Source organism: Anguilla rostrata, chromosome 19, assembly GCF_018555375.3.
Source record: "Anguilla rostrata isolate EN2019 chromosome 19, ASM1855537v3, whole genome shotgun sequence".
NCBI lineage: Eukaryota > Metazoa > Chordata > Actinopteri > Anguilliformes > Anguillidae > Anguilla > Anguilla rostrata.
The window spans coordinates 2,932,761-2,953,693 of NC_057951.1; the positions used below are offsets into that span (position 1 = coordinate 2,932,761).

Sequence of the window (20,933 nt, forward strand, 5' to 3'; positions counted from 1 at the left end):
AAACGCTGCATTTAGTCTGTCTGCAGTAAACGCTGCATTTAGTCTCTGCAGTAAACGCTGCATTTAGTCTCTGCAATAAATGTTGCATTTAGTCTCTGCAGTAAATGCTGCATTTAGTCTCTGCAGTAAATGTTGCATTTAGTCTCTGCAATAAATGTTGCATTTAGTCTCTGCAGTAAACGCTGCATTTAGTCTGCAGTAAAAGCTGCATTTAGTCTCTGCAATAAATGTTGCATTTAGTCTCTGCAGTAAACGCTGCATTTAGTCTCTCTGCAATAAACGCTGCATTTAATCTGTAGTAAACGCTGCATTTAGTCTGTCTGCAGTAAACGCTGCATTTAGTCTGCAATAAACGCTGCATTTAATCTGCAGTAAATGCTGCATTTAGTCTGCAGTAAACACTGCATTTAGTCTCTGCAGTAAATGTTGCATTTAGTCTCTGCAAATGTGCATTAGTCTGCAGTAATGCTGCATTTAGTCTCTGCAGTAAATGTTGCATTTAGTCTCTGCAATAAACTTGCATTTAGTCTCTGCAGTAAACCTGCATTTAATCTGCAGTAAAGCTGCATTTAGTCTCTGCAATAAAGTGCATTTAATCTCTGCAATAAACACTGCATTTAGTCTCTTATAAACACTGCATTTAGTCTGCAGCAAAAAGCTGCATTTAGTCGTGCAGTAAACGCTGCATTTAATCTGCAGTAAATGCTGCATTTAGTCTGCAGTAAACGCTGCATTTAGTCTGCAGTAAACACTGCATTTAGTCTGTCTGCAATAAACGCTGCATTTAATCTGCAGTAAACGCTGCATTTAGTCTGTAATAAGCGCTGCTCTAGAGGTAAATGAGACAATGCCAGGCCTTCTGCAGGAGCTTCCAGACCCGACTGGCTTTGGGGGAAAGAGTGGTCTCTTACAGATGAGGTGAGTTCACTTTTTTTCTCTAAGAATAACAATCGCAGGAAAAGTACATATTTATTACAAGCAAAATAGGAACGTGTGGTAGAGATAAAATAAGGACTTTAAAAATGTGAGATCAGCACAAAATAATATTTTTACCTGCTTTTGTATTTTTTTAATGGTTGGTACTCTGATCCCCAATGGGAAGGACATTCTACAATTTAGGTGCATAAAACTGAATGGAGTTTCCCTGTATGCTGTAAATGTGATGTTTGTCTTTATAACACCAAAGCCTGCAAACCTGAGGAAGTGGTATGTGGTATCCAACTAAAAAGTTTAGTGCTGTACGTATTTCTGGTGTTCAAACATTAACCCCATACGCACCGGCCCGTGTTCAGGTCAAAATGGGTTTATACATTCATTCCATTTTGTTTTATGGTGAAATTTTCTATCAATCTGGTCCCACTGTACACCGTTTGAAAGTGTTAAAACTCATGGTTCCATATAAACTATTTTACAATACAAGTGTTTTAGCAACAACAGTTCCTTATTTTGTAATAATGGGGTGGCAAATCAAGCTTGGGAGTTTTGCACCTTCTTAGCGTTTTGGAAATCCACAGAGAACACGCATCATGGTAAAGTCGGCATGCTTGTCACCGCAAGAATCCGGCGAACAAAATCCACAGTCATTTTTAGTCCCAGAGACGTGCTAACTCGGAGAAAACCTCCGTGGAATGTTCAGCGTTTACTCAGAAATACTCCCGAGGAATTATTGTTGTCCGTGTCGCCGCTCCATGCGCGCTGAAAATGTTGTGTACAAAAGAATGTTATCTCAAGTTTAAATAGATTCCCTGGAACAGAATGAGCTGACCTGTAAGTTTCTCTGGCCGGTGTTGTCCGCACAATCTCTCAGTATAGCCTGTGGACAAGTGTTGAGAATTAGCATGTATGCTAAAACACTTAAGCAATGCATCTGGTTTGTCCAATGTGATTGTGATGTCCATGTCAAATAAACTTAACTCAACATGTACAGTAAAACTGCCCAGTACACTGCCATCTAGTGGTGTGGTGTTACAGTGAAGACTCGTTTTCCATATGAACAGTGTTTTCTGTCTTCATATTTCTATATGATGTGATGACTAAGTGTGGCTAGATCATCACCAACTGAGTGCTTATTGCGTGAAACTGGTCAAATCTAATCAAAATCGAACCAAATCTTATTTATATAGCACATTTCACAAACACTTGTCACAATACGCTTCACAGACAACCCTGGCCTAAACCCCCACAGGAGCAAGCCTAAAGCGACAGTGGCAAGGAAAAATTCCTTGTAGCGGATAGGAAGAAACCTTGGAAGGAACCAGGCTCAAGGGGGGAAGCCCATCCTCCTCTGGTCGGCTCAGGGTGTAGCTTTGTGACCAACACGATCAGTTCGTCAGTGCGCACATTGATCAAATTAGTGGTTGCTAAAAATGACAATATGATGGGCAGCTCAGATGATGGGCAGCTCAGATGATGGGGGTGGTTGGTTTTGTTCGTTTTTGTTTTGACGAAACTAACAAAACCAACCACTATAACTTCAGCCCTGGGCCCATTTTTGAGTAAACGTTACTATTCCACATCACAAGAATAGTAATTTAATGTACAACTGCAATTCATGCCTTCCTACACCAGGAGTCACCATTTACTTGCTTCTTGACAAGACTGCCAATTTCAGCAGTGAAAAGGGGCAACCTTCCCACATGCATGAGATTTTCTCTATATGTCTGTTAGTGCATACTGAGCAATGATACTCCAGGTGCTCTTTCCAGCCTGGATAGCAGTAGGAATTTAGCAGAACTAAATATAGGGGCTATTATCCCTATAATCAGTTAAACCTTACAAGAGTAGGTTTTTTGGAATGTTTTTTCAACATTCTAAGTCAGTGTTCTAGAACTCTAATGATTGTTACATCAGCATTAGAATGTTCAGTTAAGAGCCTTCCAATCACTTATTTGTGATCCTACTTCTTAATGATGGCAAATGGTTGGTGCACCAATAACAGTCAAAAAGTTGCATTTACATAGCAATCTTTTCGATTGCTGTCTCCCATCCAGGAAAAATCTCTCTGAGTGATGTGTTTTGCATCACTGGACACTACTGTAATGCATCACATTACATTACAGGCATTTAGCAGATGCTCTTATCCAGAGCGACTTACACAACTTTTACATAGCATATGCATTGTATCCATTTATACAGCTGGATATACACTGAAGCAATACAGGTTACCTTGGGTCAAGGGTACAACGGCAGTGAACTTGGGACCTTTAGGTTACAAGACCAGCTCCTTACCCATTATACTACACTTCCTCCCTACAAGCCACAGCCACACCCAATGTAGCAGTACAGACTCTTGGCCACAGAAGTCTGTTCTTGGTGCAGGATGCTACTTAATGCCTAATGGACATTGAAATTAAAACCCACGGGATGGTAGATCTCTGGAAACAGGGTTGGGCAGCTGTGATTGGTTAAAAAAAAGGCTGATGCATCTGAAAAGATAAAGATAATTGGCTTGTAAATGAAGCTGACAAAAGTCTTTCTCACACGGACGGTTGGCACACATTTGAGTTTTTAAACTGCAGAGCCAGTGGTGATCTTTTACTGAACAAAAATATAAACGCAACCCTTTTATTTTTGTAGCCATTTTTAATGCGTTTAAATAATACCTCAAAGATTTGTTCTATGTGCATGAAGATCTTATTTCTCTCAAATTTTGCCCACAAATTTGTTTATATCACTGTTAGCTAGCATTTCTCCTTTGTCAAGATAATCCATCTTCTGCACAGCTGTGGTATATCAAGATGCTGATTAAAAGCCACGATCACTACACAGGTGTTTAGATTATGGCCTTCTAGAGAGAGACGGTATAACTGGATCAGGAAAACGTGTCCATGATCCATACGATATTACATTGTTATTACGTAGCCTGCTTTGGTTGACCTGACCATTAGAGTGCTGCCTGTTCTCTCTCTCTCTCTCTCTCTCTCTCTCTCTCTTCTGTGGTATCAAGGCCACAGAAGGATAAGGATCATGATTTTGTTTCAAATGTGAGTTTGAACGCCACTCTGTGACATTCAATTGAAATCTTCAGTTGAGAGTCTCAATGTCTATGCAGATAATGGCTGTTGAGATCTGCTAGTGTTGAATTTTCTGTTTTGTAGGTGTCACACGCCGGTGTGACTACCCCTGGGAGCGAGATGTGGACCGCCGTTTGCCGCATGGAGAGAGAGAGAGAGAGAGAGAGAGAGCGCACCCACACCAACACAAAATTAAATAAATCAGACACCTTCACCCTTCCCCCTCACGGGTTCCAGGCAAAAACAATCAATTAAAACAAAAAACTTAAAATGAAAAAAGACGAAAGAAAGTACAGCCCAGTGACGGCCGTTGGCCAACTTTTCGGCCAACTTTTTTCAGTTTCCTTCTTTCCTTTCCTTCGACAAAACTCAAAGACTCGCTCTCTCGGTGTGAGATACCGGTCTCTGCCCCCCGAACTGCAGAGAGGAACACACCCTTAAGCACCCGGACCGGTTAGTTTATACAACCCAGGTGCGTGTGCTCTCTCCACCAGCTGATCTGCAGCAGTAGCCAGTCCCGACCTCAAAAGTAGGCTGGCGAGGTGCGTCTGGTCACATGGGTAATACTTTACTCAATGGCAGAAATTACACCACAGTCTGGACTTGACACTGATTGCCTACAACCATCACCTCTGTTGTTAAAAGCAGGAGAAAAATGTCTATCTTGTAGTGGTATTCAATCGCTGAGCTGAATTACCTTCAAACATATTCATGTTTGTTCTTGTTGGAAAGAGGCCAGAGCCATAAATCATTTGATTATAATACCATGGTGTTCAGCCCTGCTTTCAACAACATAAGGTCACTTTAATAATTGAATTGTCCCCTTTGAAATAAGCCTGAAGAGGGGAAATTGCTGGCATGGTCTGTCTTTATTGGTCCTTTAAAATTAATGTCCGGTTTATGTCTCCTGTTTTGAAAATTATAAACAGTGAACCTACATTCAATAATGAATGCATGATTTCATTTTTTTAAATTGGCTGTTTTTCATTTAATAAAATTCTTTAATCATAATAAGACATAATATAAATCTTGTTTTTACCCGTCGGATGACTCCCAGGTCAATGTTTGACTGACCTATCAATCAACAAATCTGTCGATTCATTGATTATTAACTTAAATCAATTAAAATGTATTTTAAATGTATGTTGAGTTGAGGGGTTTAGCACGCAGTACCGCCTGTGTTCAGTATTTGGAGTGCTGAACATTTTAAGAAGGGCACTGACTGTCGGAAACCACTGGATTCAGAAAATAAACATTTTACTTCCCTGACATTCCGTGATGCGATACTCGCACTTTTAATGCAATCTAAGCTTGAGCATTTCTTAATCTCATGTTGAGTCTATTTTTTTATTGCCAACCTGTGAATATTATATCTTAATATATACAAGTCTGTTATCCATTTGTTAATATAAACAGTCAATGTTTTTTTCTCATTTGTTAGTCAGCCATAATATAATTATTTAGTCAGGGGCTTTTGCTCATTGGATCTTGATGTGTTTTGAATGCACTGCTGTATGCAAATAAAATCTTATTAGTGCAGAGTCTCAGAGGAACGATGTGGGGGGTGTGTGTGTGTGGGGGGGGGGGGGGGGGGGGGGGGGGGAGCTCATTGTACCAGTACGCGCAATTTGAATAATTTATTACAAGAGCCGCGAAATCGAGCTCAGACGCCCTTCTGCACAAAGCGACGGTCGCAATCTCTTCCAGGAGGAAGAAGGAAAACAAAATAATTACAATAATGAAGAGAACTTTCTGAAATCGAGGGACCTGCCGGGGCCTCCCTTCATTTCCATAGCGATGATTAGGGTTTCCACGATAGGATTAGGATTAAGTGCGCCTCTGATTAACCGATATGCAAATGAGATGACTGAGAGCGAAGATCACTTTGCGCGCCTCCTCGTCATCGTCCGTGCATTTAGGCGGGACGTTAATAATGGAAATTTAATTAATGCCATTATTGTAGGAGGTCATTAAGACAAGAAAGAGAAAAGCAAACTCTCTAGGCTGCTATTCTGTCTTCCGTCGATGTTTCAGAATACCTTTGAAATGTGAAGGAATATATAATATATATATACTGGTTTATATATAATATGCTGGTTTGTATATAATATACTGGTTTATATATAATATGCTGGTTTGTATATAATATACTGGTTCTGGTTTGTATATAATATACTAGTTTGTATATAATATACTGGTTTGTATATAATATACTGGTTTATATATAGTATACTGGTTTATATATAATATACTGGTTTGAATATAATACACTAGAGAGCACACCTTTTCTGACTATACCTCAGTGAATGTTTCTATTAATTAAACAAACTGCCCCCTCCCTCTCTATAACATGCAGGTGTAGTGGCGTGCGTCGTGACAGTAGTACTGTCTGTCATAGTAGTGTGTCTGTCTTTAGCGCTAATTGTGTTTGCTAACCAGGTTAAATGCTATGCTTTGGCTAAAAGCTCCAGACAAACTAACAAACCGCAGATGTACGGAGTGTGGCACAGTGCACAACCTGCAATCTAACCTCCTTGTTACCACTAAGCTGGCAACTTGCGCCTAATTCCTAAAAACACACAGATCCCGCTTTCTTTCATCCATGTGCAAATGACAGGAGCCTACTCACTGCGTACAGGCCTGATTTACAGCAAGCCAGACAAGTGAGTGCCCATGGGATGACACACCAAGGTAAAGCCAAGCGATCTCATTGTTTCTGCGAATTTTGTTTGTTTGATAAGTAAACATTAGTAACCACTATGATCTCATTTTGTACATAGAAGCTCTTAGGGAGGACACCAATTGACTGAAATACAGGGCTTAGTCAAAAAGAGAGTAATGGGTAAATAAAGAAAATTTGTTTCGTGAGGCTCCAGAGGGCACCACCCTCAATGGAATTAGCATCTGGAAGTGGGATATCGCTGGGGAATAAAAAGATATCCAATAAATATTTCCTGTATGTTTACAGACTGAGACTCATCTGATCAGGAGATTTGGTCATTTTTGTACAAATGTGCTCATTATTACCTATACTGTATATACTTTTGGACATAATTTGGTTTATTTAAGACAGGATTTTAAGTGAGGTTTAAGGGGTTTTTAGGATGTAAACAATATGAGCTAGTCATGGCCATCACAAGCATGCCTATTCTGTATATAATTTTGGACATAATTGGGCTTATTTAAGACAGGATTTTAAGTGAAGTTTAAGGGGTTTTAAGGATGTAAACAATGTGTGCTGGTCATGGCCAATTCCCACTCTGGGTAGGACTTCTCGTATATGCAGGGTGAAGACCAGTACCGGCCAGATGCTAGCGAAGTCAGCCCCCCCCCGGTTTGGACCAGAGGGAGGTCTCCCTCTCCTCCGTTGCGGACAGTCCCGGGACAGGAAACTGGGCCCGGAGCGTGCTCGTGACAAACCCAAGAGAAGGTGAGCGCCGAAACGCTGGGACGGGAGGCGTCGGCGCGGCAGGGAGGGGGGGTCCGTGGCGTCCCGGCCCCCCAGCTGCTGCCGAATCGGGCCCCGGACGCCACTCCCCCGCCACTCCCCGGAGACGGCACCAGCTGGAGTGGTCCGGGGGGGGGGGGGGGGGGGCTTCTGAAGAACAAACAGGTGCGGTGGCCATAAGCCAGGTTTCCCTCACCTGCCCCCCCCCCCCCCCTTTCAGACGAGGCGCCATATGGCGGATGCGCTGGCCCCCACCGCCCCGTTGGCCACTCTCACACCAAAATTTGGGGCCAGACAAGCCCACTGGAGACCCAGGCCCCCTGTTAAAACCAACCCGTGGTTTTCGGCTGAGCTCAGGATGCTTTTACCCAGCTCCTACAGAAACACATATATACACACAACCACACACATACACACACACACACCACACAACATACACACACACACACGCACACACAAATACACACGATACAGCACACACAAATACACACGCATACACACACATACCACACACATGTACACACATGCACACACACACACATACTAATGCACACACACAAATACACACGCAACACACATACACACGCATACACACACTATGCACCACACAACACACACATATCCACAAAGCGTGCACACACAACACAAACTCACAATACGTGCACACACACACACACACACACACACATATACTCACATACTCGTGCACACACACACACACACACTCACACACACACACTCTTCTTCCCCCTCTGCACAAAAAGAGTGGAGTACCAACGGAGAGTCAGAATCTGTGATTGACAGCCCCAGGGTTGCCATTTCGCACACACTTTCCACCCCTAATTTCACCCAAAAAGGCTGCGTATTAAACTGACCCCCTTAAACGACCACCAATTACACAGTGTCAAATGAAAAATGTTACACAATATCCTCCACCCATTCGACAAAATATCAGCAGCACCTGCACCCCCCTTTTTCATTGACAAAATACATAAACCATATATCCTCCAAATCATTTCCCTGTGGGTTTTTGCTTTTGCTTTTTTTTCCTCTAAGAAACTGTGGAGAAGTGTGTCTCTCTGGTGGAAATCCAAACCTCGAATAATAGCCCCTGTTTCAGAAGCCGCTTTGCTGTGTGTGGGTCTCAGTCTCTACATAGCATTTGTACTTGTGAATTTTAAATTGAAGAAGACCTTGAAAACCAGCTGGAAGTTACAAAAAAAAAAACTTACTCCTTCGAGGTGGAATATGAGGAGCTGTAGGCAGGATGCGAAATAGGCAGCTTCTTTTGTCAGCGTGGACAATACCATTCGGTTTTGTAAGTTTCACTGACGCAGTATCGAGCTCCTGACGGCAAAGCAAGCTGAGCAGGCTGTGGAGAGAACCAATCGCTAATTGCCAATTAAGAGGCAAGTTGAGCAGCAGCCAATCAGAACTTCTCGTCTGATTGCTTGTTCCAGTCTGTAGTGTTGACTCAGCTATCGTCCGACTGAGGGAGAACTGTGCTTTATTACATATAGAGCACGGCTGCTGAACCCTGTTCTTGGAGATCTACCGTCCTGTAGGGTTTCACTCCAACCCTAGCAAAGCACGCCTCATTCAGCTGGAGATCACATTGAGCTGCTAATTAGTAGAATCGGGCGTGGCAAATCAGGGTTGACATGAAAACCTGCAGGATGGTAGATCTCCAGTAGCAGAGCTGGGCAGCCCTGATCAAGGTTTTCTCTTTGCCTGCTCGATGCATTGGTTTTTCCTTGTGTGTTGTGAGAAATGCTCATCTCTCGTCCTTATGGAATTGTACTTGTTTTGACTGAGTTTTTAGCGCAAGCCTTTTTCTTGCCAGTGTCAATATTTCAACAATTTGATTGTCTAGTTTTTCCATTTGTATGGTATATTGATTGCTACCACTGTGCAAGCTTACATCTTGGGTTTGTTAATGCTCTTAATTTATAAAAGGAGACTACCAGATTATTTCGATACAAGAGCTCTCTGATACAGTCATCAGCATTTCCAAGCATTGACAGACTCATTCAAAGTCAGTTGCCCCTCTTTTTTCTGTTAACACCCAGATTCAGCATTTTGGTGTCAAAAATGTATTCAGGGGTGGGGTGAGCTCCCCACTGCAGTCAGGACAGGAGAAACCCTGCCCATCTTCAGACACAGACCACAGGCCCACCTCTTCACACAACACCATGATAATGAGTAATACAACCAATGGTGTGGGAAAGAATACTTTAATACCCAATTAAAGAATATTGCTCTGGGTCCCCCTTTTTTAAATAAAACAAATTGATTTTTTTTTAGCTGTGGACCCCCCTATGTTTGGGCCCCAAGAAACGTCACCACGTCATTCCACTAGCTCTGAACACAACATTTAAATAATGATACCCCAGTGAAAAAATGAGATACTAAATCATGCACTACCTGGCCAAAAGTATGTGGACATACTTTACATCAACATTGAAGTTGATGTAAAGTATGCTTAGTACATACATACATGGAATGCAACAGTGACGCCACTATTTTCACAAACTGTGACAGTGTCTTTGCCTGATTCTTTACATGTACACAAAATAGCACTTCTGTAAAATGTCTGCACTGCACTGTTATTTCTATCAAAAGAAATGAAGACCAAACACAATCTTGAAAGGACCTTTGAAATATTTATGTCTGGATTCAGACGATAATTAGAAAACGTTCAGAAACGGAGCACTTCTTAGCAATCTCATTCTTTCATATCCTTTCATATGCAATTTGGAAAGGCATGAATCTCAAAGCCTGTTGCTCGACACCTCACGACGCTCGCAGTCGAAATGAAATCAACCGAATCGTTCGGGCGCCATTGTCCAATACAAATGGCAAAAAAAAAAACAATGCACGGCCATGCAGAAAGAATCTCAGCCGCTAAAAAGAGGCATTGTTCCTGCAAAGGGAGCGTTTTTAAATTGGGCTTTAATGGGTCCTTTATGTGTGGAAAAATAACAAGATGAGGTTTGACGTCGTGCGCAGCCAGAGGTGACCGCTTCGAAGCCCGAAGACCGTCGCCATGGCAACATGCTTCACAGCGTGAAGGTACCGGCGAACGCTTTCTCTTGGTCTCCGTATCCCTCGCAGCTTACCTGCCTTTGCTTTGGTCTCGCCTCCTTTAAACTGCTCTTCCAACTCAAACTCAAATTCAAACGCAAATACGAATACGCTCGGTGGTGCCAGTGCCATAAGCAAAAACAAATGTGTAATAAAATAACAAATGTATGACGGAAAATTCCAGCAAAATTGAGTGAATAGGAGTAAATGTTAACAAGTATCATCATAATAGTAAAACTAAGTAAACAGAATGGCATGAAATTTGTTTGCTACTTTTAAATTAGCAGCATGAGCGTTCACTACCATGCTGCGGTTTAAATATGCTTAGTCCATTCACATACATTTATAAAATTTTTTACATGCACAACTTATATGATTATGCGTACAGTCAATAAAAGACTACTCTGTTTCGTCAGCAAAAGACAAAATGATTAAGTCAGATAGTTATGTATCATTCTTCTCTTCTACTTTTGTAAAAATTGGTCTTATTCTTCATAGTTGGATGCCAGAGACCTGCTCTGTATGGTTATTAAATGGCAGACATAAGAAGGCCCAGAGCCATGCGCAGATGGTAAGAGCGCTAGTTTTTATGTTAACGCAGCGCATTGTGTGTGAGTTAAGCAAGACACAAAAAGAGCGCTAGTTTTTATGTTAACGCAGCGCATTGTGAGTGAGTTACTCAGGACACAAAAAGAGCGCTAGTTTTTATGTTAACGCAGCGCATTGTGAGTGAGTTACGCAGGACACAAAAAGAGCGCTAGTTTTTATGTTAACGCAGCGCATTGTGTGAGAGTTAAGAAGGACACAAAAAGAGCGCTAGTTTTTATGTTAACGCAGCGCATTGTGAGTGAGTTACGCAGGACACAAAAACAACGCATCCTTGTGATGTATAATCGACGAAGGAAATCGACCACGTGATTTAGCGCAAAAAGAGCTCACACACTGTAGAGCAGCGTTTCCCAACCTTGGGATCGCAACCCCAGGTGGGTTCGCCTGATACGCAAATGGGGTCGCAAGAAAATAGCCTAGCTGAAAATAGAAACACGATTAAAAATAAATAGTAATTTTAAAAAAAAAAACAGAATTTCATATATATATATATATATATATATATATATATATATATATATATATATATCAAATATTAAGTTCATTTAAATCAAGTTTGTGTTTACTGTTTGCTGGTGTTTACTGCACGCGAACTGCCCTATGCAGCGTGGTAGCTGATTTAACAAGTTAACAAAAAATGGACCGATTTCTTCATTCGAGCACCATCCACGTCATCAAGCGAACCTGATACTGAACATATACCTTCAAAACGGTCTCGAAAATGTGATGAATCATTTCTTCAGTATTGATTTACGAGCGTCATCGAGTACAGCAAGGACAAGCCCAAATGCCTCTCGTGCGGTAATGTGCTGTCTACGGAGAGTATGAAACCAAACAAACTTAAAAGACACTTTGAGACAACACACAAAGAATGCATGGGCAAGCCAAAATCATATTTCAAAAGAAAACGTGATGAGCTGAGCAAGCAAAGGATGCACTTTGGAAAGTTTCCCTTCGCAAGTATTTTTTTGCAGGATTTATCACTCTTGTTTGCATGATATCAAAGTACCGGTCCAGGCTAGATGTCACAGATGAGATGAGATGCGCGCTCTCGACACCCCCTGACTTTGATTAAGCGCACCATCCCATTAGACATGGTGAGTTTAAATGAACGGTCAGTGCCAACATATTGTGCTTTACAGGACTCTTATCAGTGATCGTATACTAACATGTAACTGTCTGTCATATGTAATATCTTTTACGTTTTTTAATATTAGAAAAGTGTCCAATAGCAAAATGTCAATATTTTAAATGGCTGCGAAAAATTTCATACCTAAAGGTCCTGAGCCAAAAAAGGTTGGGAACCCTTGCTGCAGAGTGTACATGACGCCCCGCCAAGGCATAACTTGGCGGGATGGCATACCTGCCATCCCAATTTACAGGGTAACATCCCAAAGGCTCAGGCAAACGTACAACGTGGCCTTCTTAGCAACTGGAGAGGCAACGCGCTTGGTTAACAGTAACCCCAAACGTGTAGAAAAGCAGAGAATGAATTCTCCTCTTCCCCTTATGTTTATCTAAGACAGCATTTCAAAGCAGATCTGCTTCGTGTGTGATCTGTGGTGCACTGATCAACGTTTATGCTAATGCTCGACTTGCGCGCGCAAATAATAGATTTAATTTGCAAGCACACGAGACAAAGGTTAAATCCACAATGACTCAGACTTCCTCGAAGACGATGGTATACAGAAACATTAACTGGGGAGTCAAGTCTTCACTAATGGCACATGCAATCAAAGAAAGGTCTTTTTTTTCCCGCTGGTTTGTTCTCCATGGATACTACAGCCTATACTGTATGTAAGATTGTGACCCCTTGAAAGGTTGTACACATTTCAACCAATTATAATTTTAAAAAAAATCAAAGTCTGTACAAACCTGTAGTGAGAAAATATTGGCGACAAAAATGGATATTTTCTATGCTCTGTGATTTTAGCTTTGTTATAAGGAAATGTGTGTGTAATTATACGCTAGAAACCATTGCATGTTTATAATTTTTTTATAAGAACAATGTACAAATATTTCTGCAAGCTGCAATTACGGGTGTTATCTAGTTCAGTGTTTGCATTTACTGTGCTACACAAGGGAGGGAGGGAGGAAGGGAGAGAGAGAGAGAGAGAGACCCTGCGGTAGGGGGAGATTTAAGATTTAAGACTCACTGGAGACAGTGGACAGGATCACACAGGAGTTTTCGGGGTGGTGGGGACTGTGGCAGTCGGTGGGCTTCAGTTCTTTGGTTTACTTTTATTAACAGACGATGCCTAAGTTCACTGTTCAGACAACATTTCACTGAAAAAAATGTGTCCTAGCTGATGTAGCTTTTAGGGAAAAGCAACGATGAATTGGAAGAAAAAAAACACATAGGAGGACATTCTTAGACAGACCAAGAAAAGTCTCCTCCTTCCCCATATTGTCATCTAATGCGTTATTCATAAGCAGTTCTGCTTTTTCTACGATCGGGATTCGATCAACAAATATGCTTCGCCAAGGTTCCTCCAGGTCTGCGCCTGGAGATCGCGTGTTAGTCTTGACAGTGAGTGCAGACTTGAGGGGGAGGGTAGGTGGCAGATGTTGTGTTAAACTAGAATACAGAATTGTCAGAGTGTTGTGTGTTGGGGTGGGGGGGTTGGGGGTTGGGGTTTAAAGGAAACCAAAAGATTTAGTCATTCTAACATGAATTTGCCTTCAACACATGTCAAAAATATCACTTGTTTCATTTGTCCCCATTCAAAACTCTATCACTGTCAATGCCCGGTATCTCTCCTCCCTTTCCTATCCAAAACACTCGAACGTGCTGCATCTAACCAGCTCTCTGCTTATTTCTCTGAGAACAACCTGCTTGATCCCCACCAGTCTGGCTTCAGGCCTGGCCACTCGACTGAGACTGCACTCCTCTCGGTCAGTGAGTCACTCCATGCCGCACGAGCAGCCTCCCTCTCCTCTGTCCTGATTCTCCTAGACCTCTCCGCTGCATTTGACACTGTGGACCACTCTACCCTCCTGTCCTCCCTGGCAGCAACAGGGATCCGCGGCACAGTCCTTGACTGGATTGAGTCCTACCTCTCTGACCGCTCCTTCCAGGTTGCCTGGGCGGGTAAGGTATCACCACCCCGTCCCCTCACCACCGGAGTTCCCAGGGCTCAGTCCTTGGTCCCCTTCTCTTCTCCATGTACACCAGATCCCTTGGCCCTGTAATATCTGCCCATGGCTTGTCCTATCATTCCTATGCCGACGACACGCAACTCTTTCTCTCCTTCTCCCCATCGGACACACAGGTCCCCGCCCGCATCTCCGCTTGCCTGAGGGACATACAGAGCTGGATGGACAATCACCACCTGAAGCTCAACCCGGGAAAGACGGAGCTAATCTTTATTCCTGCTCTATCCTCTCCCCTCCTCGACTTTTCCATTTCCTTAGGGGACACCGTAGTGACATCATCACCCTGCGCCAAGAATCTCGGAGTGATGATGGACAACAGGCTGTCCCTCTCCAACAACATTGCAGCAGTAACCCGGGCATGCAGATTTTTCCTATACAACATCCGCAGAATCCGCCCCTTTCTCACCACCTACTCAACCCAGCTCCTGGTCCAAGCAATGGTTCTATCCCGCCTGGACTACTGCAACTCTCTTCTGGCTGGACTACCGGCATCTGCCACCAGACCCCTGCAGCTCATTCAGAATGCTGCGGCTCGTCTGGTCTTCAACCTACCCAGACACTCCCACGTAACTCCCCTGCTCACTACCCTCCACTGGCTGCCTGTTATAGCTCGCATCAAATTCAAAACATTGGTTCTAGCATACCAGGCAGTCAAGGGATCAGCCCCAGCATACCTTCAAAAGATATTCAAACCCTACATGCCAGCCAGATCCCTCCGTTCTGCTACCTCAGGACGCCTAGCACCTCCCCTCTTCGCACCTGCACTTCCAGAACACGTCTCCTCTCTGTTCTGGCCCCACGATGGTGGAATGACCTCCCTGTGGAGGTCAGAACAGCTGAGACTGTGACCCATTTCAAACGACGACTGAAGACCCACCTCTTCAGGCTGCACCTCTCCCCATCCCTTCCCCCCTGTAAATGACTAAACTTAGGGTTGTAACTAGGCAGCTGTTTAATAGGTGACTTAGTTGATGCGCCAGTCTTAACGACTACTTGTATCTTTATTTATTTTTATTTTTCCATAGATTGCGTTGTTGCCGTTCTCGTTGTTAGTGTTAATCAGTTTAACCACCAGGGTCCAGGTTGAACTATGCGGTTGTTCCCTGTACTTGGACCGGTACTTCTCTCTAGGGGTTTCGTCATACTTGTTCCTGGTTATGGTTATACACTTTGTTGTACGTCGCTCTGGATAAGAGCGTCTGCCAAATGCCTGTAATGTAATGTAATGTAATATTTCACCAGAAGGTGGTAATATAGTTATATCAACACATGACAAAACAGAGCTACATCAAAATGTCAAATTATTACCCTTACTTTAATTGACTTACCATTGTTTGAATCAAAAAATGAATACACATTTCATGCTAGTAGCATTTATGACCACTATATATACATATCTATATATTTTTTCTCTCTCTCTTTCTCTTCTTTGTTTGATTTTTGTTTCTCTTTCCTCTTTTTCTGTTTTGTTCTCGTTTGATTAGGTCATTTTATTTTTTGAATTTATTACCTCCTCTGCCGTTTTGTTTGTTTTTGTTTACTTAAAAATAAAAAAGTTAAAAAAAGAATGAATACATATTTACTACTGCCTGCACCTAAAACGAAGATAAGCCACACAAAAGTTGAAAAGAAACCTACGCGTATAGGCTATACTGATTTAAATGTCTACTTAACATTTCGAAACATAGTTACTTCATGATGTTTTTTGGAAATTCTCTGGCTAGCGGTGTGATCCATGGGAATATTTCACAAAGCAGGATTACAGAGTTAGCTGAACAAACATGCTAAGTAAAAGCTAACAAAAAAGATAGCTCTTTTTATTTCAGTTCATGTTTCATATTGGGAGGGTTCTGGGTTTTACTCAGCACAGATATCCACCTAAGCCACTCTAGCTGCTTTATGAGACAGGGACCTGCTTTGTAGCCTAGGCTGTACGTAAGAACAGTGTGTGATTCAACCCATTTTCATTTACAAATATGCCTCAACTTAAGAACACATACGTTACTCGACAAAAGTCTGAGAACAGCTTGTGCTACCTATAGCTAGCGAATGGCCCAGTTTTAGGGACAGCCGGTACATTAATCTACAACATGTAAACCAATTCAATTCAATTACGCGTTTATTGACAGATTGGTGACATTGCTTACTTGTCGGCCTGTTCACAGCCCGAGCCTCATCCTGAAGCTTTCTCTTTCTCCTTTTCTCAGTGGGTCACCTCTGCCGTGGGGCACCTCTGCCGTGGGTCACCTCTGCCGTGGGGCACCTCTGCCGTGGAGCACCTCTGCCGTGGGTCACCTCTGCCGTAGGGCACCTCTGTCGTGGAGCACTCTGCCGTGGGTCACCTCTGTCCCCAAGCGAAACTGCGCCGCCGTTCGGGTGCAATTGCTGCGGCTCCAGGTTAGCATCTGGTTAAATAAGTTTTAATAATTGAGAGATTCTCCGTAGGATGACGATGCTTGTCGGGCGGGGGTGGATGCTCGCTAACTGGCAGCCCACCGCGTAGATTTTTAAAATTCTATTATTTTTTCGCTCCGACTCTGTTCGCAGTTCGTAAAGTGAAATTACGTTCGTTCACAAAGTATCAATAAAACTTGAAGCCGATAGGCATGAGGTGGGGGAAATACATTGCATAGCCAAGAGCAGATGTGCAAGTGCATGCTATTGATCACACCCAGTCTTGTAAAACGGGGGGGCCTTTCGGTAACCATGGCAACCGGGCCACCCTCCTGGTGATGGTATTGTTTTTCGTTCTTCCACTGTGGAGGTTCAGGGCACATTATTTTGAATATGTATAATAGTTTCTCAACGGGGGGGTGAGGCTGGACGACTTTATTTGAAAGCCTTTCTCTTCTTTCTCCGCAGTTTAGGCCAGAACGTCTCTGGCTTGCTGACAGGGATTCCACAAATTCGACTGCAACGCTTCCCCCTATCTGTGTCCCCCTGTTACAGCCTGGCCTCCACCCGTGCCCAGTAGATATGCATATCAAGCCGTTTCGTGCTGGAATGAACTGTGGTCACTTGCATACAATACAAAAAAAACACAAATCGCCCAGCATGCATTGCGATAAAGCAACTGTCTTGATGACCAGCACGGGCTTCATGGCTATGACTTGCTTAGCTTAAACCAATCAAAAGCTGTCTTCTCTGTTTCACTGTGGTGTGGGGATGGCTGGTCTAAGCAGCCACACCTGTCCTGGGTCAAGCTAATTAGACCTGACTAGTTATCTAATTGGTTAGGAATTGGATAATTGGCCAGGCTGATTGGACCCAGGAACAGGGGTGGCTGCACCTGTGCATAGTGAGGCAATCGGTGCGCACAGGTTAAATCTGCCATCCCCACCCACACAGAGGAGCCTCGGTCATGACTGTTTTACATCTGCTCATGTGGCTGTACCATCTTGCCACCCTCGTAAATAAACGTGGACTGATTGAACATCATCTCCCTGTGTCTCTGTGCTGGAGGGCCCCTAGGAAAGCCACTTCGGTGGCCTGTGGCAGGCTTGTTTGCCACAGTCATTGCAAGCATGCAATGAAACTGCGAAATGAAATGATATCTGTAAACGCAGTTTTAGGTAATTTTTCTCAATTTGTTGGTGTTGTGCTGCTGAACAAGGCAGTAGGAGAGGCCCGACACCCCGGTTTTCCTATTATTGAACGGATTGTGGGAGCGCATTTATTTCACAAAATGTTTGAAATGCAATAGTTTTACGGCTGAGTGGCAGCAGAACTGAATAATGGCGGTCTTTTTAGGACAATGGAATACTCTCAGCCCTCCTCTGTCTTCATGGAGGCATGCCAATGCGTGCCTCCATCACCCCATTCGCAAAAACAAGGTTTTGAATCTTTTGACAATACCAAATTGTCAAAAAAATACCAAGCATACTTCTCAACTGGAACAAACCTTTACCTAGAGAAACTTAACAGCCGCCATTCCGGATGACAGAGAAATGCACAACCAAACCTGGAAACCAGATTAACATAACATAATGATGAGAACAAGCCCAACAATGTTTGCCATTTTCCAACCACTAAATGCTTGGTTTGCCTACAAACTAGACAGTCTCCAACACTGTGTCAAGCCTGGTCTTGAAAACCAGGCCTCTACTAGGTGACCTGGCAGAGAGTGACCACTCTCTGTGTGGAAAAAGTATTTCTGAACTTCTGTGCGGAATTTACCTTTTGCTAATTTCCTAATTTGCTAATTTCCATGTATGCCCTTGTATGTGGGTGGGATGCTGGGTGATGGCTCTGCTCTGGTGTGTGGGGGTGCAGGGTAGTGTTAAGGCTCTGTTCTGGTGTGTGGGTGGGGTACAGGGTGATGTTAAGGGACTATTCTGGTGTGTGGGTGGGGTACAGGGTAGTGTTAAGGCTCTGTTCTAGTGTGTGAGTTGGGTGCAGGGTAGTGTTAAGGCCCTGTTCTGGTGTGTGGGTGGTGTGCAGGGTAGTGTTAAGGCTCTGTTCTGGTGTGTGGGTGGGGTGTAGGGTGGTGTTTAGGCTCTGTTCTAGTGTGTGGGTGGGGTGCAGGGTGGTGTTAAGGCTCTGTTCTGGTGTGTGGGTGGGGTGTAGGGTAGTGTTAAGGCTCTTGAACTTTTGAGCGGAAGCCTGTGCTTGTCTCCAGAATCGATAGCGGTGTTCAGAGCAGCGACTACCACGACTGAGCATTCCAAGATGGGGGAAAAGAGGAACGACATTCCCAGTCTCCATTTTGTTTACATACCGAGCACCATTACCAAAATTCACCTATAGAGGGCAGTATAAGAACTTTGTTTTAAATCAGCAGGCTGAAATAGGTGTATTGCCTAATATTTGTTTTCATTGGCTCCTTGTTTAATATATCTATTTAAAAATATAAATTTTGGTTGCACTAGGTCTTTAAAAATGACAGCTCAGTGCCAAGAACACTGGAGTGGTAATGAGACATAGTAGCTTTGCGCTTGGAGAACATTGAACTCATCACCTTAAGTGTAATTACTAGGATGTAAATACATCATTGCTATCCGGAGCATACTGTGCGCCTGTGCTATGGCAAACTCCCATCAACCCCTCTCTCCTGGACATGCAAAACTGCCAATAGGCTGCCAGTAATCTTCAGCCATTACCATATAAATGAGATAAATGAGGTGCTTGGTGCAATCTCCAAACCCCTCATCCTCCCTCCCAGCCCAGATCTCCACTCCCCCTTTATCCTGTGCATAGAGCGTACATAGGAACTGGAGCGGGGAGGAGGGGCCAGTCAGGGAAGCCTAGGAAGTATCGGGAAACAGCCTCTACTGCACATGTTCGCAACTGCTGAGGGTGAAAGAGCTCACTGTCCATCGAATTAAATGTAGAAACCCAAGCTGATTTGAAAACCCAAGAAAACCTCATCAGTCGATTTTTTGTGACCATAAATTTCATTAGGTGTAGCAGTTTGTGGAACAGTGGTTGTTATTATTCAGAAGTTTTGGGAAAATATTCATTTTTCATACCTTTTTATAATAGAAAGTCTATGGAGCCCAGTTTCCAATCCCTTGTCTATATCTACACCTCTGTAGCTGAGTGGCTCAGAAATGCCATTGGTCAGAACTGATCAAGTGACTCCACTGATGCAGCAGCTTCACAAAATGGCTTTGTCCCTGTATTCAATATTATTTTATTATACAACTCAAGATGAATTGTATGTGAAATAGTTGATTATAACAAGTTTGTTTCCTACACATATTTGCTAGCTGGTTGGCTGTCAGTACTGAAGCAGGTTGTGTGTGTTTGCAGTCTGTCAGTACTGAAGCAGGGTCTGGGTGTTTGCAGACTGTCAGTACTGAAGCAGGTTGTGTGTGTTTGCAGACTGTCAGTACTGAAGCAGGTTGTGTGTGTTTGCACTCTGTCAGTACTGAAGCAGGGTCTGTGTGTTTGCAGACTGTCAGTACTGAAGCAGGTTGTGTGTGTTTGCAGACTGTCAGTACTGAAGCAGGTTCTGTGTGTTTGCAGACTGTCAGTACTGAAGCAGGTTGTGTGTGTTTGCAGTCTGTCAGTACTGAAGCAGGGTCTGTGTGTTTGCAGACTGTCAGTACTGAAGCAGGGTCTGGGTGTTTGCGGACTGTCAGTACTGAAGCAGGTTCTGTGTGTTTGCAGACTGTCAGTACTGAAGCAGGGTCTGTGTGTTTGCAGACTCAGTACTGAAGCAGGGTCTGTGTGTTTGCAGACTGTCAGTACTGAAGCAGGTTCTGTGTGTTTGCAGACTGTCAGTACTGAAGCAGGTTGTGTGTGTTTGCAGTCTGTCAGTACTGAAGCAGGGTCTGTGTGTTTGCAGACTGTCAGTACTGAAGCAGGGTCTGGGTGTTTGCGGACTGTCAGTACTGAAGCAGGGTCTGGGTGTTTGCAGACTGTCAGTACTGAATGATGGTCAGGGTGTTTGCAGACTCAGTACTGAAGCAGGGTCTGTGTGTTTGCAGACTGTCAGTACTGAAGCAGGTTGTGTGTGTTTGCAGACTGTCAGTACTGAAGCAGGTTCTGTGTGTTTGCAGACTGTCAGTACTGAAGCAGGGTCTGTATGTTTGCAGACTGTCAGTACTGAATCATGGTCTGGGTGTTTGCGGACTGTCAGTACTGAAGCAGGGTCTGGGTGTTTGCGGACTGTCAGTACT

General features: G+C 43.4%; 1 long non-coding RNA gene across 1 annotated transcript; it reads left to right on the forward strand.

Moving 5' to 3' along the window:
* Window positions 1-11,750: 11,750 nt before the first annotated feature.
* On the forward strand, window positions 11,751-17,399 carry LOC135245948 (uncharacterized). Its single transcript, XR_010327467.1, has 3 exons — window positions 11,751-12,251; window positions 16,518-16,707; window positions 17,173-17,399. It is a non-coding gene; the product is annotated as an uncharacterized LOC135245948 (long non-coding RNA).
* The last annotated feature ends 3,534 nt before the right edge of the window (window positions 17,400-20,933 follow it).